A 14141-nucleotide genomic window follows, 5' to 3' on the forward strand; every position below is an offset into this window, starting at 1 on the left:
ATGGCTTTTGATACCGAAATATGACTTAATATCAGAAACTACATACTGTATGCGAGGGGAGGGGTGATCTCCTCCTGTGAGGACAGAGATGATGAAGGGAAGACTCACATGCCTAGACACCCAAAGCTATTTGAACCAGGTGTAGGACTTCAAATTGAAAATAAATGGAAAATTGGAACATTTTCAAAAATAAAATAAAAAATAAAATGTTACAAAAAAAAATGTAAATATTATGGGAACAATATTGGAGAAAAAAATGGCCTAAATGGCAAATTGGAAAATTTTCAGAGAACAAATTCAAAATATGAATACAAAAAAAAAATTACCAAAGCAACAAAATGTTCCCGATTGGAAAATTAGGTTGCTAAAAAAAGTTATAATGTTACAAAAATAAAATGTAAATATTATGGGAACAATATTGGAGACAAAATGGCATAAATGGAAAATTGGAAAATTTTCAAAAATAAAAAAAATAAAATGTTACAAAAATAAAATGTAAATATTATGGGAACAATATTGGAGAAAAAATGGCATAAATGGAAAATTGGAACATTTTCAAAAATAAAATAAAAAATAAAATGTTACAAAAATAAAATGTAAATATTATGGGAACAATATTGGAGAAAAAAATGGCATAAATTGAAAATTGGCAATTATTCAGGGAACAAATTTAAAATATGAAGACAAAAAAAAGACAAAAAGAAAGTCACAATTTTATGCCAATTAACTTTCATTAACTCTCACAGCCTGCATTACAGTTTGCTTATTTCTAAGTTCCGCTTTCTATCCCCTTATTTTGTTACACTTGTGTTTACATTAATAATAGGCATTTTCACATCTATCACAAAACAGAGATGCATTTTTGTTGTTGAAATATACATTATCTAACTTCCTATCATATCGACATGCGATGTTGTAAAAAATATATCAACATAATCAACATGACAAAGTTACATCCTTTCATTTTTCAGTTTTTTTTCCAGTTTTTCCACTGGACAAAAGAGGAAAGTCATTAATGTGCCTTAGGAATGTCTGAAGAGACCCTCCAAAGACAGTATATTAGATAGATTAAACGAGATATTTCCGTGCTTGCTGAGCATGTGAGGGACTCACTGCATTAAATAGCGTTGATGAACTGTTTGCTTATGCTGTAATAATTAACTTACATTACATTACTTTGTGTGATTACTTTCTTAATTGGCTGAATTATGCATCAATTTAATATCTAATAACCACTCTCACACATTAGACAGTGTTCAGACACAAATTGCATGTAGTTTCCGAGCTTTAATTAAACACTCCAGAATAAATGAAACGATGTGGGATGGATGTCTCGCGGTGATTTCCTGGGTGCTTAAATATGCTATTTATTATCAACACGTATAAAAATTCACTTTCTCCTCAGGAAAGCAAACCGCAAGATGCCAATTACAGCATGCAAGTTGCTTTGCCGGGGCTTTTTCCAGAATGGAGACTAATAAATTTGCTGCGTGGGAGTCATTATTATATAATGCAAATACATTACTATGCCATTTTTCAAGTTTCACATTTTGTATATGGAGCAGAATATGGCCCGTAAAGATGATTTTAATAATACAGCGCAGTGGGTTTGCATAGGTATGGAGTGGAAAGTGAGGAATTTAGCTAAACAAGTGGGGGCTCTGTGTAGGTATTCTAATGACTCAGTTAAATAATGTAGAGATGAAATATGGACAGCATATGGACGTCTTTACAAAGAAGGAACGTATATTGCACAGGTAATGTAGATGAATGCATCATTAATCATTTGGCTATGTTTTCATAATGTCTATATATCAATTTTGTTTTGTTTTTTTAATTAGTAATTATTTTAATAATTAGTGAGTAAAAAATTAGTAAGTAAGAAATTATGAAATCAATATTTCTGTGGCTATTTTTATAATTTTATGGCTATTTTTTTATTGTATATGTATAACAGGCATTGTATTATTAATTTATTCTTTCATGTTTAGCGTCACATGTCAGGGACTGTGGATGGAAACCTAAGAGGACCCAACTGCAATAAATTAATTTATTTTCATAGTTAAAAGCGTAGAAAACTGGTTTATGACATTCTAAATACAAATTATAACTAAATTAGCTCGCCATAATCGTAAAATAGTACCCATATAGTCACCTTTATACACTTCTATTATTCTTTGTTTACAACAAATTGCTCAACTCTTATGCTGCAGGGACTCTAAACAGCCGCTAGCTAACAAGCTAGCGAACTAACAAGTTATTGTTCTAAACCTGAGAAGCCCAAAACTTACCACTTCCACACAGAATGGGAGGATAACTTTTTTTTCACTCAATCATGTGGGACATGACATTGCTGACTTCATGACTTCATGCAGTGTTAAGGTAATGTCATGTAAGCTAATGTTGGCTAATGTTTTGTCTCACCACTGCCACCTAGTGACCAGAACACTACATTTCACTTTCAATGTTTTGATTAATAATACAGGAAACACAGATCATTTATTAACTAATTCTGAAAAAAAAAAAACAATATAGGAACAACTGTACTTTGGTGTTCGTTCCAATAGTTCTGATAAAAACCTAAGCAATTTTTCCTTGTATAAAATCATGTAAATCCAATGAATCCATTCCAGACACCAAAAAAATAATCTCTTAGAGAATAATTATAGTTTCACATGCAGAAAATAATGCTAAGTCATGGAATAAAATTGATAAATAAACATGTAACAAGTCTCTTGTTGGCATTTTTTTTAATACATTCTGTCTTGAATTATTATATTCTTTATCTAATTGACACAATATACAACTTTTTTATATATTTAGCAGTTCATGCAATAAAAAAAGTACAATGGAGGATAACGGAACAGTTTTCATTGAAAACAGAATCATATGAAAACTGTACCTAGAGTAAACAACATGATAACTTTATCATTATGTCGCCACTTAAAACCGCTTTGAACAATTACTTGGGTGTTTTTTGTACAGTAAACCTCGGATATATCGGACTCGGATATATCGGAAATTCGCTCACAACGGACAGATAAAAAAGAACCAATTTTTCTGTAATGCATTTCTAATAAAAATTCATTGCATATATCGGATTTTTTATAACGGATTTCGCCTATTTCGGACAAAATCTCCAGTCCCGTTCCAATGCATTTCCATTAAATTTCCCTCGCATATATCGGATGGCCGCATCGTGGCGCTCCGATTCGCCGAATCGTGACAGGCCGACGTCATTTGCAGCGTTTGCAGCGTTGCCTGCGCGTCCAGGTACATTGGAAACATAGTCAAGGAAGTGCCTTTTTATAAAATGGATAAAATCCGATATATGCGTAAAACGGACATTTTCCGGTATACGCATATAACGGATTTCGCTTATATCGGACAAAACCAGTGGGAACAATTGAATCCGATATATCCGAGGTTTACTGTATATTTAAACATAAGTCTTATTTATCACTATACTGAAAAAGAGGTGCACAGCCAAGGCTATGTTGTGTTGTCTAGCTCACTTTCCAGCAAGCAAATGCATTTTCATTTTGTGTGTGTGGAGGTAGATTTCTTTTAACCCCTGAGGGGCGACGATGACTTGGCATATGTCATACAAATTGAATAGACTTGATTTCTTTTTAAAAGCACAAGGTCTCTCGTCGCTTTAGCATCACAGCCGAGAGACAGCCGTATAGCCGCTTCGAGTCAAAACGAACTACCTCATTAGCAGTAGTCTGGGAAAACACAGCCTTATAAATTAGCTAAATATCACATAATTGTTGAAAATGACGGAGAATTTCAAACGAGGAAGCCGTCTCCTGTGATGGGTTATGGGACATGTGAAGTGAATGCAAATACAGGTGAGTGGTGGTGTGTGTGTGGGGGGGGGGGGGGGTTAGGATGGTTAGTCTGCTTTCTAAATGATCTCCAGCGCTGCCAATGCAAGGTTAGACAGAAAATGATGGCGGCAGGCGGATGCTTCACAGATCTCATGATAGTTTCCGTCTGTCATTATTTACGTCTGACTAGTCGCGTCATGTCAGCTACCTAGAGAGACGAACCCCCACTTCCCCCCCCCGTGCGTTCTCCTATTGCTTTTTTCGCATACAGTTTGGTATACCATTATTTCTTTGCTTCAGTACCTTCCGTTCAAACTCGCCCTCCCATCAGCTTGAATCAAAGTGAGATTTTCGACTTCATATTACACATGCTCATGCTCGTACTTAGCAGCCGGGACAGCAGCTCCATTTCTGCATCTCATTTGACTAACCATATTAAAAACAGAGAAGCGCTAGTGAATTGAGAATGTACAAAAACAGCTTCAGCATAATTGCATGATGGATATTTGAAATAATTCCCAGTTGCCTTGAACCATTAGACATCTGTCAGTCCAAGTTAACAGCAATGACGTGAGGTCAAATATTAATATTTGTCCATTGAATTGTGGTATACATGGATTTTCTGTGTGATTATAATTGTATCATTTAAAATGAAGTATGATAATGAGATTTACTGGCAGGTAATTCTCCAATATATTCATTCATTCATTCATTTTCTACCGCTTTTTCCTCACGAGGGTCGCGGGAGTGCTGGAGCCTATCCCAGCTGTCTTCGGGCGAGAGGCGGGATACACCCTGGACTGGTCGCCAGCCAATCACAAGGCACATATAGACAAACAACCATTCACACTCATATCGCCCTTTCGTGGCCGTCAGTGTGAAATGAAACATATATAGAGTAAGTCGCTCTGAGGTATAAGTTGCAGGACCAGTCAAACCATGAAAAAAACTGTGACTTATACAGTAAACCTCGGATATATCGGATTCAATTGTTCCCACTGGTTTTGTCCGCTATAAGCGAAATCCGTTATATGCGTATACCGGAAAATGTCCGTTTTACGCATATATCGGATTTATATCCGGTATATGCGTAAATCGGATTTTATCCGTTATAAAAAGGCACTTCCTTGACTATGTTTCCAATGTACCTGGACGCGCAGGCAACGCTGCAAATGACGTCGTATAGCGGCCTGTCACGATTCGGCGAATCGGAGAGCCACGATGCGGCCATCCGATATATGCGAGGGAAATTTAATGGAAATGCATTGGAACGGGACTGGAGATTTTGTCCGAAATAGGCGAAATCCGTTATAAAAAATCCGATATATGCAATGAATTTTTATTGGAAATGCATTACAGAAAAATTGGTTCTTTTTTATCTGTCCGTTGTGAGCGAATTTCCGATATATCCGAGGTTTACTGTAGTACGGAAAATTCATTAAATGCTTATTTATTCATTCATTCATTCATTCATTTTGTACTGCTTATCCTCACAAGGGTCACAGAGGGTGCTGGAGCCTATCCCAGCCTACACCCTGGACTGGTGGCCAGCCAATCGCAGGGCACATATAGACAAACAACCATTCACACTCACATTCATACCTATGGACAATTTTGGAGTCGCCAATTAAACTAGCATGTTTTTGGAATGTGGGAGGAAACCGGAGTACCCGGAGAAAACCCACGCATGCACGGGGAGAACATGCAAACTCCACACAGAGATGGCCTAGGGTGGAATTGAACCCTGTGAGGTCTGCGTGTTAACCACTCGACCTCCGTGCCGCCCATTCTCCAATATATAAAAAATAATAACAGGGCCATTATGATGTGTTCGTCACAACTCAGCTTAATTTTATCGTTACCTAAAAGAAAGAAAGTCAGTGCCTAAGCAGCCGCGAAGCTCACTACGCACTAAATAATCTTATGGCCTTTCAAAACCAATCAAAAGGATTAAACCCTGAAAACAAGGTTAAAATCTCTGGAGTTTTCTAGCACAACATACAAATTCATTTCACAAGTCTCAAGGCGGGAAGACGGCCATTTATCACAGCAATAGCCATGAATCAAGTCACACGGTAAAATCGAACATTGATTCACCTTATTCCCTTGTTTTTCCATCTGGGCCACAATAATGATCATTAAACTGACCGCGGCGTGTCCAAAAATGGATTTATCACATACTGAGCTCAGGCTGAAACATAGCAAGGAGGGTACCTTGATGAGAAGGTTGGGGGCTAAAACCAAAACAATAGGATGGTGTACGTTGGCTGGAGTCCATCTCGTTGCCACGTACGCAGGATCCCAGCCTAGATGAGCGTGCTTTAACGGGACTGCTTAGCCCCATCATGACCCAATGAGCGCCGGCTGCGGAGTGGACGTGCTCGGTGTATGTGTTCCCAGCAGGGAGACCGTGTCTGATGAAGGTCACACTGCAGCAGCAGGGGGCTCGCTTAAATGAACTCCAGAGAGGGAAACAAGCCACATTCACCGCTCTCTCTGCCGACATGTCCGGTACGAGCCTCTTTCACACAGTTGAGCCGGGATTTATTCAACAGTAATCTTGTGCTACCCCAATATACAGTACAGTACAGTACTTAATATATCATGCTATTATTCATTCATTCATTCATTCTCCTGGAGCCTATCCCAGCTGTTTTCGGGCGAAAGGGTGCCAGCCAATCACAGGGCACATATAGACAAACAACCATTCACACTCACATTCATACCTATGGACAATTTGGAGTCGCTAATTAACCTAGCATGTTTTTGGAATGTGGGAGGAAACCGGAGTACCCGGAGAAAACCCACGCATGCACGGGGAGAACATGCAAACTCCACACAGAGATGGCCGAGGGTGGAATTGAACCCTGGTCTCCTAGCTGTGAGGTCTGCACGCTAACCACTCGACTGCTGTGCTGCCCTGGTTATGTCTTATTTTCTCTTATTATGTCTATTATATTGGGTAATAGGACTGCAAATGTGACTATAGGGGTGTTATTTCAGGTCTCGGGGGCTCTAATGGTGTTCAAAGGTATAATTATTCATTCATTCATTTTCTACCGCTTTTCCTCACGAGGGTCGCAGAGGGTGCTGGAGCCTATCCCAGCTGTCTTTGGGCGAGAGGCGGGGTACACCCTGGACTGGTGGCCAGCCAATCACAGGGCACATATAGACAAACAACCATTCACACTCACATTCATACCTATGGACAATTTGGAGTCGCCGATTAACCTAGCATGTTTTTGGAATGTGGGAGGAAACCGGAGTACCCGTAGAAATCCCAAGATGGCCCTATTATTATTATTTTTTTATGCATATGTAACCAAATCTTGTGTATTTTTTGCCTTTTCATGCATAACAATGAGTACATGAAGTCAATTTCAAATATAAGGCCTTCAAAAGACGCATTCACAAACATTGTGATGATATGTAGTACAATAAGTTACATGATAATAAGACAATAGCCACCGCAGGAAGTACTGTACAGAAACTGAAACTGAAAGTAAAACATGCATGTAATAGGCATGCAAAGGTGACTATAGGGGTGTTACATCATGTCTGGAGGGCTCTATGTTAATGTCTAATGTTACAAAAATTGTATTTAGAATGTCTAAACAGGTTTCCTATGCTCAAAGTACAAATTTATTACATTTATTAATAAGGGATCCTGAATGTTTTTAAAAATATATAAATTAATCAATCATGCTTTGTCATGGTTGAATACAGGCCTATTTGTCAAATGAATGCATATTTCATATTAAAGGAAATGTTTTTCTTCTGATTATGTTCCTAAAATCTAATAAATGAACTAAAATACAAATACTAGGCATTCAGAAGACACATTGAAAAAAACATTATGATGATATGTAGTATTCTACACTGGTCACTAGGTGTCAGTAATGTTACTGTTATGTTGGGTGAGACACGTGGTCAAGATGGCTTCACGGAGGGCCGGAACAATGGGTATTTTTAGTAGCTCACAACCTCTCAACTTGATAATCCCTAACATGGGCCAAGCTAAAACTCAACTCTGAACCCCTGACATCACTTCCTGTCCAACACCGGAACGCATTTACATCAACACACACAAGCACAAGTTATATTTATGTCTTATTTTCTCTTATTGTGTCTACTATATTTAGTAATAAGAGTGTAAAAGTGACTATAGGGGTGTTATTTCATAGGGCTCTAATAGAAGGCGGTAACAGGTTTTCTATGTTCTAACTACAAAAATATTCCATTTACAAATAAGGAACCCTACTTTGCAGAAATTCACTTATCACAGTCGGGTCTGGAACCGATTAAATGCAATAAATGAGGGACTAATGTACACCCAAATGTGAAATTAACCCAAATTTCCACCTAAGAGACAACACCTTTGATTCCCATGTGTCTCTTTGACACATCCGAAAAGCCGAAAATGAATTCCAGCCAAAACCAGAGAAAAAGAATTGGTGTAAAATTCCTGGTTTTACAAATGAGTGCGAGAGGTTCGATATATCCCAGTGTGGTTAGTTCAAAAACACAAAAACACACACTTCTGATCAAAATGCCACTTCCAATTACAAAGCAGGGCTACTATGTCATCAGTATTCATTCAAATGAAGAAATGTCCTTTTTTTGAAAAGCAATTCGATACATACACCAAAACGGGAAATTAGCCTCAATGGAATTTGCGTCCAAACAGAGCATTGGCCAGTGTTATGGCCGCCTAATGGACAATGTAGCATTAATTCAGCTTCAGATGAAAAGGCAGGGCAGCCGAATCACAAATGAGGAGGGGGCCCAAGGTGTATGAATTATGCATATTACATTACCATAACCCTACTATACACCGCGCAGCTAAACAATGTGGTATAAATTAGACTCGGACTGAGATATTGAACAATTTCCTTGCATGGTTCTTGCCTAGAAGTCAAATTGCATTTAGCTTCCTTCAGCGATGGCAGAGCCCATATGAGATTTGTATGTCCGGCTCGCAAAATACGATGTAAACAAGTCAGCCATAATTGAAAAGAAAGTCTCTTGACTGCTTTCCTGCAGAGCTATCATTCAAGTAGATGAGAATTTGCTTAAACGGAAGGCGAGGAATTACTTTTTCTATTGATTTCCCTTCAAACGGCCACATAAAAGAAACGGTGCAATTTGCTTTGTCGCATGTTGAAATTGTGCTCAAGCAAACACATGTCGGAAACTATTATATGCAATCATGCCGTTCTTATTAATCCCAAGGAAATCAGATAAGTGCTGAAGCAGTTTTTCAGGGTATCGGGCCACGGCAGGAATATGAAAAATCTCAACCTCATTCGAAAATGTATTTAATCGCTTGTTTTCGTATTATTGAACACGATTACCTGTCGGGAGGCTTTCTTTTAAAGCAGGGGTCTCGAACTCAATTTACTTGGGGGCCACTGGAGCTAGGGTCTGGGTGAGACTGGGCCGCATCAACGCAAAAAAATTTAAAAAACTTCGCTTTGGTTCCAATTTTCTACAAGAAAAGCTCTGATAAAACATTCCACTGTTCTCAAATATCTTACTTTTTATTTTTCTTCACAAAATAAGATGAAAAATAAATAAACAAATCAAGAATAAAGAAAATCAATCAATCAGTAATAAATAAATATAATAATAATAATAAAACAGCAAATAATAAAAACTTAAGAAACCACATATAGTTGGTGGGTAGACAAATTATTTTTTTCAGATTAAAATGAACAAAGCATTATTAGAGCCCTGTAGACGTGACAAAACACGACTATAGTCACATTTATACTCTTTTTATTTACAACATATTGCGCAACTGCAGGGTCTTGAGACACATGCTAACTCGCAAACTCGAGAGCTAGCGACCTAAACGGTAGCCTTCAAGTTATTTCCTTTAAACTTAAATAGCCAAAAACTTACCACTTCCACACGGATAGGGAGGATAACTATTAACAGTTATTTAACCTTTAACATGAACATTAATCAAACGTAATAATTTTTTTCTGGGTACATGATACCATACAGCATCCATTTCAAAATTTGCGCGGGCCACACTAACATTAAACTTTCATATCAAGGCGGGGGCCTCAAACTAGTGTCCTGCGGGCTACTTTTATTGCTATTGACATGTGACCTTTTTCTGTTGTTGATAATGCTGAGTTTCAGAACACTTTCACTTTCACTTCAGTTGTTTTTGTTTTTATGTGCAGCTAACAACTAGTAGCAGACAGGGAGATTGGTCTGAGGTGAAGCTCAATCAGAGAGTCATTTGATTTATTTAATATTTGTTTAATATTACTAATAAACACTAATTAAAGAGTCAGAAGTGCAGCTTGACTATAGTCTCCAAGATACAGTATTGGGTCACAATAGGAAATGTATGTAAAAAAAAAAAAAGGAAAAAATGGTATGCCCATTCCAATACATTAATTTTAATATGACTAGAGTTTTGAAATTAAAAGTTTTGTCCTTATTTGCAGAAATCTCTCTCTTGGAAGTGGACAAAATGTAGAGAAATGTCATGAATGCCAAAAGAAATAGACTTTTACATCAAAAGTTTCTTGGAAAGTACAAGGCAGATCATTATAAGCAGCTGGTGGCAAACTTCCCGAAGTCCTACAAAGCTCCAAGGTAATTTATTTTTGGTATACAAAAAGTATCGAACGGTGAATTTTATGTATCATTGCACCTCAACTACCAATATTCTAGACACTTTACGCTCGTTCCTCTCTCTCCGTAACTTTCTGCTAGCTTGACCTCGGCTTTGTAGTCTGATTTTTTAATTATTAGATTAGATCTCCCGCTCTATCATTGGGTGCTGTCGACTGTGCATTCATGAGAATGTGACGAACACACACATTTTCTGCTGTGGACCACATACGTAAAACAAGATGGCCGTGGCGTGGATGAAGAGTGGCCTTGCGGTGATTGTGTTTGAGGAGGCATTTTTGTGATGCAAATGTATTATTTTTTTGAATGTAGGTTGTTTTGAGAAGCTATCCCTTTAACATGACTCATTTTTGAATTAACACGCAATTATAAATTATCATGCATTTAGATGTGTTCTCTGTGGAAAAAAAAACAGAAAAACCTATTATCGGAAAAAAAAAACCTTTTTGGAGCAACAATATGTGAATATTGGAGGCCATGGATGGGCATTGATCATCATGATTTAGTCTTGGCATTGTCCTTTATGATCTTCAGGACAAAATGCAGGCATTGTGTGGCATGCGTACACAATTTTATACTCACCAAAAAAGAATATTGCGTGGCTTTACCGGGGGTGTATGATTTACAGGGTGTCATTCTCGTTAAATTTAGTGGCGTGTAATGTTAAGTTCAAAAAAAAAAATAAAAAAACTTTATTTTCTGGAGCTATTTGTAGCAGTTTGGGAGAAACAAACACATAAAAGTTCTATTTAACACCATTTCAGTCCAATAAAGTGGGTAAAAAAAACAAAGTCTCCCTTTGTTTTTCAATAATTTAATGCTGAGCGTGCATCTCTGACTTGTAGTTTGCATTTAGCTGAAGCGTACGCTCACAGCTGGCTTTGTAAAACAGTATGTGGCGCTGCTAACGGCCTCTCTTCCAGCCTTGTAATCATTACCTGGCATCTCATTGCCTCTGTGGCTTTGAAAGCTTTTGTTTCACTCCCGGAAAACAGCAGATCTTTTATTAAAACTTTGGGAGAGCGTCACCCACCCCTTGTACCCCTGCGGAGGGGGAGGAGTGGAGGAGGAGTGGGACAAATTAGTGTTGACAGTAGACACTTAAAGCAGGAAAATCACAGGCCCGCTGGGAGGCGGGAGCCACATGGGGCGCCGCGCTTGTGTAAAGAACACTCCAGATTTCACTTGAGATGCAGTCACCTTTTAACAGAACGGGGGTGGGGGGGGGGTGTCAAAAGAGCCTCTTGAATGAGCCAATAAAGCCACTAAAAGGGGAGGATTAACCAGCTGATATCAAAGACAGCGGTTTGTTTGGGGAGGCAGACGCCCCCTTTTCTGCTGGGGCACACTGGGCGGAACGTTTCCTTTTTAAAGAACGCCATTGCACGACCAACGTGGTACTGACGTCTTCATTCCCACTTCCCATCTCAGTGTCGCCCGCGTTAACATGTGACTGAATGGGTTGAGACGGGGGTCTCCAACCAGGAGCTCGGAGGCAACCGGTAGCTCACCAAACAGTTAAAACAGGGGGCATCCAAATGAGGGCCATGTCATGAAAAATTTTCAAGCAATATTTTAAGAATATATATATATATTTCAAGAATTATATTTCATCTCAGCTCTGCATGCCCATATAAGGAAGTCTGCCCTTCTGTGATGTCAAAACACTCTCTGAAACCGAGTGTTTTGAACCATTCCAAACTTATTTTAACATATTTAACATCATTTAACACAAAAATACAAAAACAACTACATTTATAGATCAGAAAAGGGAAAACGGCATAATAGGTCCCTTTTTAAATATATAAAAAATGTCTCGGCATAGCTACAAAACATGAAAAATAGCATAAAGTTGAAATATTAAAGACCAATTTTTTTTTTTGCAAAATTATATTAATAATTTTAATTAATTTGTATTCTAAAATATAAATTTGACAAATATATAAACATGAACAATGTCATGAATGTTACAATAAATTACAATTTGCCATGAGGTTTCAATAATTGATGTTGTTTTTGTTTATATATTCAAATTTATGTTTTAGAATACAAATTAATTAAAATTATTAATATAATTTTGCAAAAAAATGTGGTCTTTAATATTTCAACTTTATGCTATTTTTCATGTTTTGTATTCTAAAATATAAATTAGACAAATATATAAACATGAACAATGTCATGAATGTTACAATAAATTACAATAAATGAGGTTGTTTTTGTTTATATAATACGTATATTTTAGAATACAAATTAATTAAAATTATTAATATAATTTTGGTCTTTAATATTTCAACTTTTTGCTATTTTTCATGTTTTGTGGACATGCGGAGACATTTTTATATATTTAAAAAGCTTTTAAAAATTACTTTCTTTTTATTATTATTTTATTTAAAAATTTAAATTTATGGTGCAAGGTGATAGAAGAAATTTAAAAAAAAACATGCATCTGTGAAAGTGATGTATACGTTACACATTCGCATCTTACCGCACGTAACTGTGGTGCATTCAAGGACTACCGAGTGCGAAATAGTAATATGAATGTTAAAAAGTAATTTCAACCATGTTTAGGCAATAATTTGTTTGCAGTGTACTGTGCGTGTGTGTGTGGGGGGGGGGGGGGGGAGGGGGGCTTATGTATGGGACTCCAAAATTTGATGCTACAACATTTTGTTCATGCTGTGGCAAAACAAGCTTATTAAGTTTGTTTAGATTGCAAACAAAAGCTATGAAAACAAACGCTACAAAAAAAAGGCCAAGCTGGAGAGGCCTGCCTTAACGTAACAGGAGCCCCCCCCTCCAAACCCCCCTCCCCGGCCGCCTTTGCGTCGTGGTGTATGTGGTATATTATCGCCTTTATGGCCCATTCATCAGAGGGCGCCGCTGGTGGAAGTGAGGCTACACAATATGAAACACTTAATTACGCCACATCAGGGGCTTTCAATCTCCGCTTAATTTCCCAGCAGCTGTGATGAAAAACTCTTTATCCAATGAATGTGTCAAAACACGACCCAACAATGTCACGGCCTTCACGCAACCCCATAAACAGCAGATAAAAGAGCTGAGAATGGATGCATTGAGAAACGCCGCTCTCGCCGCTTGGATTTTCCTGCACACAAGAGAGCTGGAAAACACCAAAGCCAAATGAGTCATTTTAAGAGGGGCGTTTTAAGTCGAGGTCTCTAATGCTGCAGGGTGATGTATTGGCTGCAACATGAGAGAAGCGTGGCGTATTCAACAAATACGCTGGGCGACGAGCACCAATGGAAAGCAAAATCATGCAGTAGTGACTTCGGTCTTTGGGTCTTTGTTTCAGTCTTTGTGTTTGTCGTTACACAAACGTGCAACGATTGCTAGCTATGAACAAAAAAACCCAACACATAATAGATGATTCAAGGATTCCCTGGTCAGAATCTGTCTATAGTGTCCCAATGTGGAATGATACATGGGAACACTGTTGGACCGTACAATCTGAGACATATCTTTGTCAATAATCTTAAAAGGGAACCTATTATAATCATGTATCAAACTTTTGTATTGAGTTGTGGACTCCTATAGAGCAGCTACACACAATAACCAACACAGGAATCTTTCTAGATCTTCCAGAATCATATTCCAGCTGTATTTCCTTTGGATTTATGCTTCCCGCCAAAATAG

This window comes from Doryrhamphus excisus, chromosome 9, assembly GCF_030265055.1.
Source record: "Doryrhamphus excisus isolate RoL2022-K1 chromosome 9, RoL_Dexc_1.0, whole genome shotgun sequence".
In the NCBI taxonomy this organism is placed as follows: domain Eukaryota; kingdom Metazoa; phylum Chordata; class Actinopteri; order Syngnathiformes; family Syngnathidae; genus Doryrhamphus; species Doryrhamphus excisus.